We start from the raw sequence: 16,655 nt of genomic DNA on the forward strand, positions 1-16,655 counted from the left end.
GGGGGGGGTGTTTCCAGTCACCCCCGGTTAGCTACAGGAGGCAGCTGCCATTTTTGTTACCCACAATGCCCTGAGTGCGATGCCACAGGTGAAAGCAGTTGATGCATTCTCTGTAAAATTTAAGAGCGGACATCCTTTGGAGCTAGGAATAAAAAGAGCCCACTGGATAAGACCCTTAGCCCATCTAGTTTTTTATTTGTATTTTCAAATTTATTCATTCCACTAGTAAAAGCTATGGTTTTCCCAGTAGTGATGTGTGGAAGTGAGAGCTGGACCATAAAGAAGGCTGATCGCCGAAGAATTGATGCTTTTGAATTCTGGTGCTGGAGGAGACTCTTGAGAGTCCCATGGACTGCAAGAAGATCAAACCTCTCCATTCTGAAGGAAATCAGCCCTGAGTGCTCACTGGAAGGACAGATCCTGAAGCTGAGGCTCCAATACTTTGGCCACCTCAGGAGAAGAGAAGACTCCCTGGAAAAGACCCTGATGTTGGGAAAGATGGAGGGCGCAAGGAGAAGGGAACGGCAGAGGACGAGATGGTGGGACAGTGTTCTCGAAGCTACCAGCATGAGTTTGACCAAACTGTGGGAGGCAGTGGAAGACAGGAGGGCCTGGCGTGCTCTGGTCCAGGGGGTCACGAAGAGACGGACACGACTAAACAACAACAACAACAACAAATTTGCATCTGGTCCAGGGGGTCACGAAGAGACGGACACGACTAAACAACAACAACAACAACAAATTTCCTTTCTGGTGCAACTTGTCTCAAGCAAGCCAGCAGACATTCTCTGAGCAAATCCCTTCTTTTCCTCCTACACAGGGGATGTTTCTCACCAGAACCCTTGCTGGACAGCGTTTCCAATTAAAGCAGCCCCCAAGACTGCTTGGCCATCTTAAGTTTTCCCCTGCTTCCTTCATCTTAGCATTACTGGGTCCTCCTCGTGTTTGTGGTTACGCTGACAAACTCTTGTGGAGATTTGAAGGACCAAATTTAAGATGGGGGGTGGAATGAGATTGCCAGTTGCTGGAAGCCGCAGGAAGGGATGGGACTTCCTTTGACCTGGTTCTTAAGCTCTTAAAAACTTAGAGTAGGGGCCCGCAACCTGTGGGTCACGGGGGCAGTTTTACCTGCCTACGAGCCGCCCCCAATTCGAGCCATCCGCTTGGTGAGTCCCTGCGCACTGCGCTAAACCGGCGCAGTGCGGCGGTGGGAATCGTGTCTGTGCACGCAGACACCAAAAATCACGTCTGTGCATGCCCAGATGACGAAAATCGCGTCTGCATGTGCCCAGATGCCAAAAATCACTCTGTGCATGCCCAGATGCTGCTAATCACACATGCACAATCACACATTCATGCAATTCAGCCCACGGAGAGATCTCTGCGGGACTTGCCTGGCCCAGGCAGGTAAAACCTTTCTGACCCCTGACTTAGAGAAACCAAATCTGACAGAGTAGTCCATGGGTAGGCAAACTAAGGCCCAGGGGCCAGATCCGGCCCAATCACCCTCTAAATCCGGCCCGTGGACGGTCCGGGAATCAGTGTGTTTTTACATGACTGGAATGTGTGCTTTTATTTAAAATGCATCTCCAGGTTATTTGTGGGGCATAGGAATTCGTTCATATCTTTTTCCTTCAAAATATAGTCCGGCCCCCCACAAGATCTGAGGGACAGTGGACCGGCCCCCTGCTGAAAAAGTTTGCTGACCCCCTGGGTGCATACGACTCACTTGCTGCAACAGCTCCACTGCCTATAAATCTGCTTTTTTTAAAAAAAGAAGAAGAAGAAGTGGCTTGTTGTTGTTTCTAAATAGCTTCTGTAAATCTGGGACTGTCCCTGGAAAACAGGGGGACTTGAAGCGTCTGACACAGTCTAAAAAGCCAGAGACTGTTGAATTAGCCAAAAGCCCAGGGTGTCTAAAGATATGCAATGAAGGCGCCAAGTGGGCCTCTTTTGGGGCAAGCGTCCTGCAAATGGGGAGCCACTGCAGAGAAGGCCCTGTTCTCTTGTTGCCACATTCCAGGAGGAGGCACACAAAGAACGGTTCTGAGCCGTTCCATCCCTTTGCTTGTGTCTCCAGGCACGGGTGTGAGACACCGCTCCCTGAAGCCCTGGCAAGCGGCTGCCAGTCCGTGCGGGCGATACTGGAGCCTGGTGGGCGAGCGTTCTAATGCCCACCGTGCAATTCAGATCCCCGCGTTCCTAACTGCGGCGTCTCTCGCGGCGCAGGCGGGGAGCTGCGGTTCTTTGCAGCGGCCGGAGGGCCCATGTGGTTCTAATTTCAAGCGTAGGCTCGCTTTCTCTCTCTCCAAAAGAGAGGGCTCATATTCAGAGACCCCCGACTCCCAGCGCCTGCCGGCGAGACCTCAGATTTCCTTTGCTTGCGGCTGCCGGCGACCTTTCGCACAGTAACCTCCCAAGGAAGGAGGGAGTGTGGGAGGAAGAAAGGATGTGCGAAAGCCCCGATTGCATCAAAGGCATCCAGGCAGTGCCAAGAACAAAGGGAGAGCCGTTCGGGGAGAGAAACAAGGCCGCACTTCCTTCCCGGTTCTCCTCCTGCAGGGCTCATTTCACCTGGGAAGCAGGCAGCAATCGCGGTTTCCCTCCCTTGCCACCTTTGACCCTCACAACCACCCTGCGAGGTAGGAAAAGCGACAGGGAGCAGACCCTCCAGGTGTCCCTCTTTTCCCGGGACAGTCCCAGATTCCCCAAAGCCATTCCGGTTCCCCAATGGATCCCGGAACGTCCCGCTTTTCCTTAGGGACGTCCCTATTTTCATCGGAGAAACACCAGAGGGCACGGAGTTATGTGACACCCCTGAGACAAGGATATAACATACAACCTTTAGAAGACTTCTGAAGGCAGCCGTGTATTGGGAAGTTTTTAAAATGTTTAATGTTTTACAGTGGTACCTCGGGTTACAGACGCTTCAGGTTACAGACTCCGCTAACCCAGAAATAGTGCTTCATGTTAAGTACTTTGCTTCAGGATGAGAACAGAAATCGTGCTCCGGTGGCGCGGCAGCAGCAGGAGGCCCCATTAGCTAAAGTGGTGCTTCAGGTTAAGAACAGTTTCAGGTTAAGTACGGACCTCCGGAACCAATTAAGTACTTAACCCGAGGTACCACTGTATTGTTATTTTTATATGTTGGAAGCCACCCAGAGTGGCTGGGGCAACACTGTCAGATGGGTGGGATTTCAAAAAAATGAAATTATTATTATTATTATTATTATTATTATTATTATTATTATTATTATTATTATTTAGGACATCCCTATATTCATCGGGTAAATGTTGTAGGGTGTGCCGTACTGTTATTGTTTTGTTTGCTATTGTACATTTTTGTGCTTTTATATTGTATACTCTTATCAAAGTGCATGTTGTTACAATAATCCTGCCAATGTTTTTATCTGCTTACAATCTATCTGTAAAAATTCAATAAACCGTTTCCATTCTTTTATTTAAGAAAAGTTTGTTATCTCTATTTCTTATTCTTCAGGTAAGTTTCACTATTTCTGCATACTCCATAAGTTTCTGAATTCATTCTTCCTTTCCTGGAAACATACACGAATAAATTTCCTATACTGTTTCGGTACTTCTGTCCCTGTAATTCCCAAAAGAAAAGCTTCTGAGTTTATTTTTTTACAAACGTTATTTTAAACATCCTTTTCAATTCATTATATATTATTATTATTATTGCTATGGAATATACAGGAGTCAGCAAACTTTTTCAGCAGAGGGCCGGTCCACTATCCCTCAGACCTTGTGTCGGGCCGGACTATATATTTTTTTTTGGGGGGGGGGGATGAACAAATTCCTATGCCCCACAAATAACCTAGAGATGCATTTTAAATAAAAGGACACATTCTACTCATGTGAAAACACGCTGATTCCTGGACCATCTGCGGGGCTGGATTTAGAAGGTGATTGGGCCGGATCCGGCCCCCGGGCCGTAGTTTGCCTACCCGTGGAATAAAGGTAAAAGGTAAAGGGACCCCTGACCATTAGGTCCAGTTGTAGCCGACTCTGGGGTTGCGGCGCTCATCTCGCTTTACTGGCCGAGGGAGCCGGAGTACAGCTTCTGGGTCATGTGGCCAGCAGGACTGAGCCGCTTCTGGCGAACCAGAGCAGCGCACGGAAACGGCGTTTACCTTCCCGCCGGAGTGGTACCTATTTATCTACTTGCACTTTGACGTGCTTTCAAACTTCTAGGTTGGCAGGAGCAGGCACCGAGTAACGGGAGCTCACCCCGTCATCGCGGGGATTCGAACCGCTGACCTTCTGATCAGCAAGTCCTAGGCTCTGTGGTTTAACCCACAGCGCCACCTGCGTCCCCTACCCATGGAAAAGGACGTCCCTATTTTCATCACTGAAATGATAACACATATGGATTTCCTTTACAGTGGTACCTCGGGTTACATACACTTCAGGTTACAGACTCCGCTAACCCAGAAATAGTGTTTCAGGTTAAGAACTTTGCTTCAGGATGAGAACAGAAATCATGCTCCGGCGGTGCGGCAGCAGCAGGAGGCCCCTTTAGCTAAAGTGGTCCTTCAGGCTAAGAACAGTTTCAGGTTAAGAACGGACCTCCGGAACGAATTAAGTACTTAACCTGAGGTACCACTGTATGTGGGCCCTTTTACTGGCAGGTGTGATTTAGCTCCAGGAAATCTGGAGCTACAGGAAAGCCAAACGCTGTTACCATTTTTAGGATCAGGAAACCTTAATTTTTATCTGTGAAAGGAGGAAAGATCTTATTTTAGGATGCACAGTTGCGTCAGGGAGGGTCAAAAAAGGAGCCTCCCCACATTGCACACAAATTGTTCATCTGACCTGAACATTCAGCGTAACCAAGGCCTTTCTTCTGGGACAAAACTCCCTCTTCCAGGCTCCTTGCAAAACAAATTAATAGCAACTGCTCACAGCCACGAGCCTCAGCATGTTTTAATTGTTCTCCTGGGTAATGAAGCTTAGCTGGATATGTGGGTGGCTTAGCTTCTCTGCGCAGGAAAGTTGAGCCAGGCATCTGCAGTAATGGTAACCAAAATACATCTAGAAATAAATTTCTATTCATGATATATATCAGGTCAACGAACAACTGTAAGGACTGGTATTGGGGGGCAACTTTCAACAAGCCTTCTGAACCTTTTGTCCCAGTTGGAATCTGTCTTGGATTTGCAAGAATTTTACTTATGTGCTGTTTTGCTTTAAAGGGCTGTATACAAAGAAAAATGGTAAAGGTGGGGCTGTGGTCTAAACCACTGAGCCTCTTGGACTTGCCGATCGGAAGGTCGGCGGTTCGAATCCCTGCGACGGGGTGAGCGCCCGTTGCTCAGTCCCAGCTCCTGCCCACCTAGCAGTTCAAAAGCACACCAGCGCAAGTAGATAAATAGGTACCTCTCCCGGCTCCCTCGAGATGAGCGCCACAACCCCATTTGACAGGACATAAGCGTCCAGGGGTCCTTTACCTTTACCTTTTACCTACTATAATATTTATTCAGATAGTCCGAAAAAGGCATCCATTCTCCTGTGATAGGTAAAGGTAAAGGGACCCCTGACCATTAGGTCCAGTCATGACTGACTCTGGGGTTGCAGCGCTCATCTCGCTTTATTGCCCAAGAGAGCTGGCGTACAGCTTCCGGGTCATGTGGCCAGCAGGACTAAGCCGCTTCTGGCGAAGCAGAGCGGCGCACGAAAACGCCGTTTACCTTTCCGCCGGAGTGGTACCTATTTATCTACTTGCACTTCGTGCTTTCAAACTGGTAAATTGGCAGGAGCAGGGACTGAGCAACGGGAGCTCACCCCGTCGCAGGGATTCGAACTGTCGACCTTCTGATCATCGGCAAGCCCTAGGCTCAGTGGTTTAACCCACAGCGCCACCCACGTCCCTTTCTCCCATGATACACGCTCTCAATTTTGCTGTTAATTTTGTCAGTTCTGCATAGGCCATTATCTTACAAATCCATTCTTCGGTGGGAACGGATTCTTGCTTCCATTGCTGTGCATATAGAATCCTAGCCGCTGTTATTACATACATAAACAACTTTAACATTTTTTGGGGAAGGGTTCTGTCCCTATAAGCCATAACACAGGCTTCCTCAACCTTGGCACTCCAGATGTTTTTGGACTACAACTCCCATGATCCCTAGCTAGCAGGACCAGCGGTCAGGGGTGATGGGAATTTTAGTCTGGAAAACAGGTGGAGAACCCTGCTGTAGGGACAAAAGAAAACTTGACTTTAAGCCGTTTCAAGAAGAGGGGGGAAAGAAAAAAGAAAAAAAAGGATGAAATGCCTAAAAGGTGTTAAGTTTTTTGAAATGTAATTTGGAAATGTATGTAATTTTGAGCAGCAAATAATAAGGGTGGTTAGTGAAACATCAAGGCGGCGGGAGAGGAAGTCGACTTTTAAATTTGTATTAGATGTAAATTGATTTGATGCTACTTCGTTTTGTAAAAATGGAAGGGGATAACAATTAATTGGTGAGGTGAGGGGGAAGCCCCATCATGTGAGAAAATTTGGATTTGTAGTCTCAAAACATCTGGAGGGCTGAGGTTGAGGAAGCCTGCTATAACGCATTGGGCTTTTTTTGCTGTACTCCTTTTAAACATGGGAATGTAAAAAAGTGAAAAACTTCTGGGAAATGATATATAATGAGATGAAAAAGATGCTGAAATATACATTTATTAAGAAACCAGAAGCATTTTTACTTGGCATTGTAGGAGATGATATTAATAGACAGGATTGTAAATTGTTTTTTATATGAAATGACGGCAGCAAGAATATTATTGACACAAAAATGGAAGCAAGAAGAACTACCGCCGAAAGAAGAATGGAGGACGAAATTGATGGACTATGCAGAATTAGATAAATTAACAGGAAGGATTCGAAACCTGCGGGACCAGAGATTCTTAGAAGACTGAAGTAAATATAGGAACTACTTGAAAAGTAATAGTAATGAACAGATTACGCTAGTAGGACTGAAAGGAGTTTTGTAAGGAGGACTATTTGAAATATTACAAGTAAGACTATCAGGAGAATTATTAGTTAATGATAATTAAGAGTAATAGGTAAAGGTAAAGGGACCCCTGACCGTTAGGTCCAGTCGTGGCCAACTCTGGGGTTGCGGCGCTCATCTCGCTTTATTGGCCAAGGGAGCCGGCATACAGCTTCTGGGTCATGTGGCCAGCAGGACTAAGCCGCTTCTGGCGAACCAGAGCAGCGCACGGAAACGCTGTTTACCTTCCCACCACAGTGGTACCTATTTATCTACTTGCACTTTGATGTGCTTTCGAAATGCTAGGTTGGCAGGAGCAGGGACCGAGCAACGGGAGCTCACCCCGTCACAGGGATTTAAAATGCGGACCTTCTGATCGGCAAGCCCTAGGCTCTGGTTTAATCCACAGCGCCACCCGCGTCCCTTTTAAGAGTAATAGAGAAATTAATAAATGCAGAATAAGCGATAAAGAACGGAAAATCATCAGAAGTGTTGACGGAAGTCAAAAACATTGTATAAGATAAGAAGTGATGCCATATGTATGTTGGAAATGATATGTTGAAAAATTAATAAAAAATATAAGGTAAAGGTAAAGGTACCCCTGCCCGTACGGGCCAGTCGTGTCCGACTCTAGGGTTGTGCACCCATCTCACTTAAGAGGCCGGGGGCCAGCGCCGTCTGGAGACACTTCCGGGTCACGTGGCCAGCGTGACGAAGCTGCTCTGGCGAGCCAACACCAGCGCAGCACACGGAAACGCCGTTTACCTTCCCGCTATAAAGCGGTACCTATTTATCTACTTGCACTTTGACGGGCTTTCGAACTGCTAGGTGGGCAGGAGCAGGGACCGAAAGATGGGAGCTCACCCCGTCGCGGGGATTCGAACTGCCAACCATGCGATTGGCAAGCCCTAGGCACTGAGGTTTTACCCACACCACCACCCGCGTCCCTTACAATAAAAAATATATAAACATCTTTTTTTAAAAAAATAAATCAATCTGCTAATGCCACTCAAATGCCCCCACCCAAATGCTGCCACCTGCAGTGAGGATGCCCCTGGGTGCCCTGCCCCTTTATGGGGAATTTTGTGGGTGCTCGGGCACCCAGAGCCCCAGGGAGTTGGCACCTATGCTTCCACCAGAGTACAGGTGGTACCTGTATGGAGCAGAGTGCCATTGGGTGTCCTGAGCCAACAGAATATTCCAGGGCCCCCATGCCCTCCATTGCATATGGCCTTGCCTGGAGCCGTCTGGCCTGCTTGTGTGATAGGAATTTTATGCTCTTAGATATATGGTAATGTTCATAAGTGTACCAACCAAGCACGTACATAGATCAGCACAGGAAGGCCAACCTGGAACCATTTTGATTCCTAAACTGAGCAAATGTTTTCTCTGCAAGGTCAAAATGGGAAACCTCCCCATTGTCTCTTTCCTCACAAATCCTGTTTTAAGGGCACATTTAAGATATGAATAGGGTGTGAGCCTGTGACCTGGCCCATTAACCAAGTACCGTATTTTTCGCTCTATAAGACGCACCAGACCATAAGACGCACCTAGTTTTTGGAAGAGGAAAACAAGAAAAAAAATATTCTGAATCTCAGAAGGCAGAACAGCAAGAGGGATCGCTGCGCAGTGAAAGCAGCAATCCCTCTTGCTGTTCTGGCTTCTGGGATAGCTGCGCAGGCTGCATTCGCTCCATAGAACGCACACATTTTTTAGGAGGGAAAAGTGAGTCTTATAGAGCAAAAAATACAGTATTTATTACTACAAAGGACTGGCTAGGCTCCCCAAGCAATCCAATCAAGTAACCTGCCAGACAGGAGATAAACAATATTCAAATTTCTGTTTTAGACCGCCTTTTCTGTGATGTAGGTGTGATGTATCTGAGGGGTGGTCTTAGGTTACACCCCTTCTGTGATGTATGTATGATGTTTCTGGGGGTGGTCTTGATCTACAGGGTGGCAATTTCAAAAGTCTTTATAAGGCCTTGCATGCCATTTTTCTGGGTCCCTCCTCTCTCCTGCAGGTCAGGGGAGCACCCTGTTGCAACAGAACAATAAAGATCAAGCTTACTAGCTGCTTTGCTTCTCAATATTCTCTGGTTGGCCTCTGTTATTCTCTCCTACCAATAGGGAACCTACGTAAGGACTCTATATGGGCTCTTGGATACCCCATAAGGGATAAAGGGCAGATTTTTGTTTACAACACTTGCAACGTGTTCTTCCCCTCTGCTCCTCTTCTTCCTTTCAGCCAAAATCCTCCTCCGTCCTCCGACAATCGGCCGGGGAATCTGAGAAGCCAACTCCTTTTTCCGGAGAAGAGCTCCGCTTCTGGGTCCCATGGGGGACCAGTGATCTGGGTCACTGTGGCCCTCGGAAAAGGCGTGCCAAGGGCAACGCTGTTTATCTAGGCTTGTGTTCCAAACCCGGCACTGCTGACTAAGCCAACATGACAAGGAGGAATTTCCCACTTGGAAAAAGAAACTTAACCCCTTGCTACACTGCCCAGATCTCTCTCTCTCTCTCTCTCTCTCTCTCTCTCTCTCTCTCTCTCTCTCTTTTTCATGGGTGTAACCAGGATTAATGTTTGGGGGGGGGCAGAACGCCCACCTGTCACCATGTGCTGTCTAGAAGATTTGGAATGAACAGTTTTTTAAAAAAATTACTCTCTTTTGACCCTAAGTGCGCAGAAAAGTCTGTCAAAATCTCTCCACAATTTCTACTCCCAAGTTACGTATTTTTATTTATTCATTTGATTCGGTGGGAGCTGTCCCCCTGGCTCTATCTGTCTGTCTGTCTATCTATCTATCTATCTATCTATCTATCTATCTATCTATCATCTATCTATCATCTATCTATCCATCTATCATCTATCTATCATCTCTATCCAGTGCTTTTTTTCCTTAAAAAAAAGTTTAGGGGTACTCTCATTTTGACTCAAGAACATCACCATTTTATAGTTCAAATCGTGGGAAATAAATACAGTAAATGGACAAAAGTACAGATTCACAAGATGTTTAGGGGTATGCGTACCCCTGCGTACCCCCAGAAAAAAGCACTCTATCATCTATCTATCTATCTATCTATCTATCTATCTATCTGTCTATCTATATCTATCTATCTATCTATCCATATCTATCTATCATCTATCTATCTATCTATCTATCTATCTATCTATCATCTATCTATCTATCTATCATCTATCTATCTCTATCTATCATCTATCTATTTTTATTTATTTTCTATAAATAGCAATGAAAGAACAAAGTTCCAAACTGCATACAGCAACAAACAACAGCAACAACAATTTATTATTTATGCGCCTCTCATCCAACTGGGTTTCCCCAGCAACACTGGGCGGCTTCCAGCATATATAAGAACATAACAAAACATTAAACCTTAAAAAGCTTCCCTATACATTGTCCCGGAATTTGCACAGACTTGTCACATATATCAGTGCAGGATTTCAAGGTGGGGCAGGTGGTCCCCGTCCTTGAGCCGAGGGGGTGCAAAACAACAACAACCTATATTAAATGGGTCCTTACTGAGAAGATTCATGCAAAAGCAACTGTACCAAAAGGAATTATTGTGAAAATACTAAATACGGTATTTTGGGGGGAGATAGGCCCACTAAATTTTCTCCTCGTTTGGGGTGCCTTATTACCATAGTCTGCCCCTGCATATTTTGTGTAAAAAACCTTGATGTGGTTTCATGGTGTTAACGGAGAAATCTGAGGGCTCCCTTGGACAAAAAACAAGGACACCAGCCAGGAATACCAGAGCAAAACAGCAGCCAGTAGGCTTGGTCTTTATTGAAGACGGTCGTGACAGGACTCCCACTTGCCACCAGGTGGAACAAGATGGAAGCCCCGAACAAAAGAGAACCCCAACTTTTATTAGCTGCTAATCCCCATGTTACACCCCCCAAACTACATCACTCATACATCATGGTTACATCATGAAAGGGGAGGTCTGGTGGCCGTAATCTGAGCATCCTGGACATTGCGCCCTTGCCCTCCACCAAACACCCATCAAGTGAAACAAAAGAGATATTTACATTTCCCCGTTTCCCAGCCAAGTGAATCACACCCTTTTGTCTTCATCTGGGTTTGTTATTTCTGGAACGGCTACCTGTCTGGCACTCAGGTATCAGGAGGCCAGGAATGATCACTCAGGCAGAGGGGCTGCTGAGTAGCTGAGCTCACCTGTCTATATGAATTTCTAAAGTTTTCCCAGTGAGACAGTACATAGATACATTTATCTGTGAATTATTACATTTGGTATTGTCCAGCAAAGGCCCTTTGAATAGATAGGAAGAAACTGTGATGAAGTGCTTTGTGGGGACAAATCACAAAAGCCACAGTGCTGATTTTGGTAGTGGGCTGCATGTGCATGATATCTGCTGGAGGGGCAAACCCCCCAACCTATACATAAATTCCGGCAAAAATGGGCATTGGGTGGTCTCCTGTTTCTTGGTCTGAACGGTTCACGTGCTTTGCAGACACATGGCGTGTGTTGTGAAATGAAAATGGATTGTGTTTGCCTCTGGCTGCTCTGACCAGGGGGGTCAGTCCCCCCCCTTGAATCCTGACCTCCAGTGGACTAATGTAAAAAATGCAGGCCCACCAAGGGGGAAAAAACTGTGGCAGTCTGCAGCACATCTGTGTTTACTGCAAGGCAGCTGTGCTGGCTTAGGCTGCTGGAAATTGTAGTCGCAACATCTGGTGGGTGTTAGGGCTGGCAAAGGCTGCTGGGCGAAACCTGCCACCCTTTTAGCACCCAATGAGTGTGAAACAGGATCACTCCACCCATGAATTGGGAGCACTGCAGATTTGCATCCTTCAACTAGTGGGACCACAGTGAAAGGACAACACTTGCTTCAAAAACACCAACTTCTTCTTCAATCTTTTTGTCTTCAGTTTTACATTCTACATTTGAATTCAAACTTTAATCATAATCAGTGCCGGATTTACGTATAAGCTAAACAAGCTGTAGCTTTAGGGCCCCACTCTCTTGGGGGCCCCTAAAAAATGTAAAGGAAACAAACCTGGATGTACATTTCCAAAATATAAGATAAAAAAACAAATGAAATAAAACCTATATACAGGAACAGTGTTTTTTTGTTGTGTAGGCTCCTGGGATGTAAGTCATGGGCCCCGCCTGCTTGCCTGCTCCCTAAAATATCCCTGGTTTGCTCCTTTCTATATATACAGTGGTGCCCCGCAAAACGAACGTCTCGCAAGACGGAAAACCCGCTAGACGAAAGGGTTTTCCGTTTTGGAGGCGCTTCGCAAAACGAATTTCCCTATGGGCTTGCTTCGCAAGACGGAAATGTCTTGCGAGTTCCTGCGGGTTTTCTCCTCTTTCCCCCCCTTTTTCTAAGCAGCTAAGCCGCTTATCAGCTGATCTGCTAAGCTGATAAGCCGCTAAAAGCCGCTAAACCGCTAATAGCACTAATCTGCTAAGCTGTCAATGGGCTTGCTTCGCAAGACAAAAAAACCGCTATACGAAGAGCCTCACGGAACGGATTAATTTCGTCTTGCGAGGCACCACTGTATAGGGTGCCGGCATTCTGCATGGACTGGTTACACGGCAACATGCGCAAATGGCTTGAGATACCTATGAGGTCCATAAATGACCATATAGCATATTTTCAACACAACAAAACAGCGACCATTTGTTGTTGACAAAGGACAGCTGGACATAGAAAGGGCCCCTCATTAAACCTAAATCCGGCCCTGATCATAATCATCAACATTTAGGATTCCTCGAATCCTTAGACTTACCCCTCCATGGTTTCCATTATCAAACTTTTCCTGCTGCATCACATTCCTCTATTTTTCTTTAAATAGTCCTTTTTTACCTTAGTTTTTAGTACATTTCAAGCTGTTACGGCTAAAATCTGGATGCGGGGCTACACTGCCACCCAGCTCGTTGGACTAAGTGTCCGCGGGTCCCTGCGGAAGAAAATGAGCTCAGCCGGACAGGAGCAAAATGCGGAAATCCAAGGTTTATTGCGCAACAGGTTCAAGACGAGATTGAACAGCGAGAAAGGGTGACATGAACTTTTGAAACTCCCTCCATGTCCCAGAATACAGTGCAAAATACATCCCAGTTACATCATGAATACATTAAGGAAAGGTTGGGTTACACAGATTACATCATGAATACATTAAGGAGAGGTTGGGTTACACCGGATTAACATATGGAGGAGGGAGGGGGGAATATACAGAGCTGGAGATATGCGCAGATAAGCGCTTCCTGAGTGCCGGTGATGGGAAGACAATGGTCCATGTATGCATAGTCTGTCACCTGGCATTGCCCGGAGGAAAGGCTTGGCAGAGTGATTTGACAGGATTAGGGTCCCGACACCTTACTTGAGGGATTATGGAGGACAGGGGAGGGGTGATGGAGTCCTAGAGAAATTGAGCAAATATATTGCAGCGAAGAAGGTGAAGAAGACATGCCCCCCCTTCTGTAACAAAGCCTTACTCAAATCCTGCCAAAGTTCTTAGTTGTTTACAGTGTTCTCCTAAGCACATTGTGAATTTCCCCCCATTCCTTCTTAAAATTCTTCTCTTCCTGGTTTCTGATTTTCCCGGTCAATTTTTCCATTTCGGCGTAGTCCATCATCTTCATCAGCCATTCATCTCTGGTCAGGACTTTTATCTTCTTTCCCTCTCTGGGCACGAAGAATTGATGTGCTCCGGTGAACAACCTGGCTGCCAAATTCTACACCGGCTGAAGTATCTGAACAGTCTCCAGAGGCAGCCCTACATACAACGCATTGCAGTAATCTAACCTTGAGGTTACCAGAGCACAGATGACAGTAGTTAGTGTTGAGAATTCCCATTCCACCTTAAGGAGCAGATGTGTGGAACTGTTACGTGTCACATGTCTGTTTACATTCCAGCACAGTTTGCTGGGAACTTCCATTGTGTGTATAGCTTTTGTTTTTCCCTGTCTTTCTGAAAAGACAGAGAGAGAGACGACATGTTTCTTTGTCCTGATTTATGATTAATAAATCCGTAGTTGTAGTATGCTTTCACAAGCCTCACGCCTATTCTGTGTGCGCAGTTTCTATCTGCTGATATAGTGTGCCCAGTGGCGTAACGTGGGGGGTGCAGGGGGGGCCAGCCGCACCGGGCGCAACATCTGGGGGTTAGGGTTAGGGGGCGCAAATCTACGGGTTAGGGGCGCAAATCCATGGGTTAGGGGTGCAAATTACTTGCTTTGCCCCGGGTGCTGACAACCCACACTATGCCACTGAGTGTGCCCTGGCTTTGATGCCCGGGTCACTGATTTACGTCGGAGCAGAGGCCGATGGGTCTTCGCAGCAGGACGGCTGGAAGGAGACGACCGAGCTGGGGCTATTCAGCTGGCCGTGGGACCCTTTGCATGCCCACAGTTAGGCCATCCCTGTCCAGATAGGGGCGTAGCTGGGCCACCAGCCGAAGCCGATCGAAGGCACTCCGGGCCACTGAGGCCACCTGAGCCTCAAGCCACAGCAAAGCATCCAGAAGGACCCCCAAGCTACAAACCTGCTCCTTCAGAGGAAGTGTAACCCCATTCAGAGCAGGCCAGCTCCCACCCATCCGGTCCAGGGAACCGGCTGCTACCACTGCCTCCATCTTAACTTTTAAGATGAATGAATGGAATATACACAGAACACAATCAAAAGTCAATTATATATAATACAGTGGTACCTGGGGTTAAGTACTTAATTCATTCCAGAGGTCCATTCTTAACCTGAAACTGTTCTTAACCTGAAGCACCACTTTAGCTAATGGGGCCTCCCGCTGCTGCCACGCTGCCGGAGCACGATTTCTGTTCTCATCCTGAAGCAAAGTTCTTAACCTGAAGCACTATTTCTCGGTTAGCGGAGTCTCTAACCTGAAGCGTATGTAACCTGAAGCGTCTGTAACCCGAGGTACCACTGTACACAGTTGAGGGTCCTGAATCCCCAGTCCAGTAGTGGACCTTAATCTGATGGTCCACTTTTTGGCAAAGAGTTGTCCGGCTTTTTCCCAGAAGCCAATGTTGCTGAGCTTTTTCTAAGCAAGCAAATGAAGGAAATGAAGGAAAGAAACGAAAGATATGAATGAATGGAAGAGAAGATGTGAATGAATGAAACCCAATGAGCCTCACGATATACACAGAACATAACAGGAAGCAATAGTTGTTGTGTTTTTTAAAATTCTTTTTTCTTTCTTTTTCATTCTGGGGGGGGGGAGGAGATCCCTGAGGGGCCAGAGATCTACCTGGAACATCCCGCGATCTACCAGTAGATCGTGATCTAACTGTTGGACATGCCTGTTTTAAAGCATCGACAACTAACCCAGGGTGAAGGAAACGAAACAACATCTGCCGTGGGCTGCAAAGAGTTACTCGCAAGACGGATTGAAAGTAGGTCACTGGGCATTCATCTGTCAAATGAAATTCGCTCTTGATGAACTGGTGGGATCGCCGCGCGAGCAAAACACACACATTCTCAATTATGCCGTCGAGCTGCAAACCCCGTGGAAAAACAAAGTCACAAGGAAAGCTACTGTATTGCAGCAGGGAGAGTGTTGGATTAAGACTCCAGAGACCCAGGTTCAAATGACCCCAACTCAGCCATAAAAGCTCATTGGGCGAGCTTTTGGCCAGTCGCCATGTTTCAGTCGGGCCTACCTTACAGGGGTGTTGTGAAGATTAAGTGTACTTTTAGGAGGGAGGGAGGGAGACAAGTTCTATGCCTGCTTTCTTCTGGGGTGAAAGATGGGATAGAAATTGAATAAACCTGTAGGGTTAATCATCTCCAAGTCTGCAAACTTGACTTCCAAGTTGTTAAAATTCACATTCAGAAAACGCCAAGTGGGAACTGCAACTTAGGCTATATACCAGGGGTGCCGACTTGAACAAAATATTCGGGGGGGGGCAGGTAAACCCCACCCTGCATAATCGACCACATGACACAATGCATGCAGACCATGGGTGTACCCAGGATGTTTGGGGGGGCATGACTTGGTTAGACGGGGCAGGACTTTTGTGGGGGGGGGGGCAGAACCGATGTGATTGGTCAGCTACTTAAGTATTTCTATTGTTTTACTTGACTTGGGGGCAGCTGCCCCCCTGCCTACGCCCATTTGAATGGTAATGCACATTAAATTTTGGGGGTAGGGAGCAGCCTTCAGATATCTTCTAAAGGTTGTGCTGTTGTTGTTTAGTCATTTAGTTGTGTCCAACTCTTCGTGGCCCCATGGACCAGAGCACGCCAGGCACTCCTGTCTTCCACTGCCTCCCGCAGTTTGGTCAAACTCTGTAGCTTCGAGAACACTGTCCAACCATCTTGTCCTCTGTCGTCCCCTTCTCCTTGTGCCCTCCATCTTTCCCAACATCAGGGTCTTTTCCAGGGAGTCTTCTCTTCTCAATGCCTTAGGTAAAGGTAAAGGGACCCCTGACCATTAGGTCCAGTCGCAGATGACTCTGGGGTTGCGGCACTCATCTCGCTTTATTGGCTGAGGAAGCCGGCATTTGTGCACAGACAGCTTCGGGGTCATGTGGCCAGCAGGACTAAGCACTTCTGGAGAACCAGAGCAGCACACGGAAACATTGTTTCCCTTCCCACCGGAGCAGTACCTTTTCCAAGACCTATTTTCTCATCCGGCTAGTAAGGTAAAGG

Source organism: Podarcis gaigeae, assembly GCF_964106915.1.
Source record: "Podarcis gaigeae genome assembly, chromosome: 18".
NCBI lineage: Eukaryota > Metazoa > Chordata > Lepidosauria > Squamata > Lacertidae > Podarcis > Podarcis gaigeae.